The sequence below is a fragment of the Tenrec ecaudatus genome, chromosome X, assembly GCF_050624435.1.
Source record: "Tenrec ecaudatus isolate mTenEca1 chromosome X, mTenEca1.hap1, whole genome shotgun sequence".
Taxonomy (NCBI): Eukaryota; Metazoa; Chordata; class Mammalia; order Afrosoricida; family Tenrecidae; genus Tenrec; species Tenrec ecaudatus.
In genome coordinates, this window is record NC_134548.1 from 58,124,310 (window position 1) to 58,126,508 (window position 2,199).

At 35.0% G+C, this 2,199-nt stretch overlaps 1 pseudogene; it reads right to left on the minus strand.

The window, feature by feature from the left end:
* Positions 1-1,519: 1,519 nt before the first annotated feature.
* On the minus strand, positions 1,520-1,901 carry LOC142434426 (elongin-C pseudogene; annotated as a pseudogene).
* Positions 1,902-2,199: the final 298 nt, after the last annotated feature.

Below are 2,199 nucleotides of genomic sequence, written 5' to 3' on the forward strand. Positions count from 1 at the left end.
GTGAGTGCTTCCAGTGCTTTTACAGTTTCCTGAGACATTTGTTTGTATTCAATCAATTCCTTGAGCTTTATTTTTGCCTAATGCTTTCGGTGAAGCTTGGATTTCTTCCTTCAGTACCATTGCTTCTTGCTCATATGCCACTTCTTATAATGTTGGACTGTTGACTAATTCTTTTTGGTACACCGACTCTTTACTCTTATTCTCTCTTGACATTTCCTATATCACTCATTTTCTCATAGAATCTTTCAAAATTGCAATTTGATGATTGATTTTTTTTCTTGAGTTCTTTCAGTTTCAGATAAGCTGAATGTGTTCTTCCCGGTTTTCTAATTCTAGGTCTTTGCACATTCATTATAATATTTCTTTGTCTTCTTGAGCGGCCCTTTGTAATTTTCTATTCAGTTCCTTGGCTTCATCCTTTCTTCCATTTGCTTTAGCTACTCGATGATGAATAATAAGTTTCAGAGTCTCTTCTTTTTTAAGAATTGCAAAGAAACTTTATAGTCAATGAAAGTATAGTACTTTGGATTGATCAAAATGCACAATTCATAAGATATCAAAGTAATACAGTTTACTTATTGACCATCTGGCTATAGACCTTAAAAAGTGAATGCTCCAAAAGCTGTACCTTCCAAAATTGCCTTTAAATAAAGTCTTAAATTGTAGCAATAAACAAAAAGACAAAATACATTTAAACAATACTGTAGTTATCAAAAGACACATAAGAAAATTCAAACCCCATGTCTTTGGGAGTTATAAAAATCAACATTTTGGCTAAGTTATAAACATGTCTATAACAAAATCATTTTTTATTACTTCTACTAAGGTTAATGACAGCTATTAAAATCAGGTTTAGAGAGGGGTGAGCGGGGAGGGAGGGGAAAAAAAGAGGGCCTGATGCAAAGGGCTTAAGTGGAGAGCAAATGCTTTGAGAATGATTCAGGCAGGGAATGTGCGGATGTGCTTTATACAATTGATGTTTGTATATGTATGGATTGTGATAAGAGTTGTATGAGTCCCTAATAAAATGTAAAAAAAGAGAAGAGGAGGAAAAAAAAGAAAATGATTAGGGCAAAGAATGTACAGATGTGCTTTATACAATTGATGTATGTATATGTATGGACTGTGATAAGAGTTGTATGAGCCCCTAATAAATTGTTTAAAAAAACCAAAAATATGTAGCCCCATTATTTACCTGTAGACCTTGCTCATTTATGCCTAAATTTCAGCATTTATCACTGCTCTAATTTTGAAAATCACATGCAAAGGATAAGGCAAAACCACCTACAAATTGGCATATCTCTTTATTTCTGCTTGTGAAAATGTCCTTAATTTGTTGATGCAGCAAACAAATTTCAACTCTGATTGCTATGCAAAAAAGAACAGAAGATGTTTTGCTTTGCAATGAACTATAGAGTCCAATTGCACATAGGCAACATGGTATATGAAAAAATCACTAACTGAACTACAGGTATTAAATACTGAAAAAAAGTTAACAGTTTATTATAATTTATTTTATTTAACAATCTAAAAAGTTGGCGGCCATCAGCAGTTCCAGTACAATTTCAGGTGCAATTGGGAATTCAGGAATCTCAGTGGAGCTGTTAGTGTAGCGAACCTTGTAGGTAAAATACATGCATACTTTTGATAACACATGTGATGGGATCTCTCTAAAATTGACCTCATTGGTTTCATTCTCAGCAAACTGACCTTGGCCACTCAACATGGCTTTTATTGTTCCTGATGTTAGTGCATGTTCTCTTTTTACAATAAACTCATGGCCATCAGAAGATATCAGTTTGACATACATGGCATCCGAGCCTTCACAGCCACCGTAAGTTTTCTCCTCTCCATCCATTATGCGCTTATGAAATTCTAATTCACTTCCACAGGAACTTTAGTAGCCTCCTCGTGAGGCGGAACCCACTGAGCTGGTAGCCACCTTTCGTCTGGCGGAAGTCTCAGAGTCTCTTCCAACACCCACTTTGATCTTTTCGTTCTTTCCTGTCTTTTTAATGACCCTTTGCTTTTTTCATGAATGATGGTATTGTCCTCCTACAGCTCATCAGGTCTTCTATCATTAGTGCTCAATGTGTCAAATCTATTCTGGAGATATTCTTAAAATTCAGGTGTGATAGACTCAAGGTTGTAATTTGACTCTTGTTGATTTTTAAAAATTTCTACAGCTTTATCCTGAAC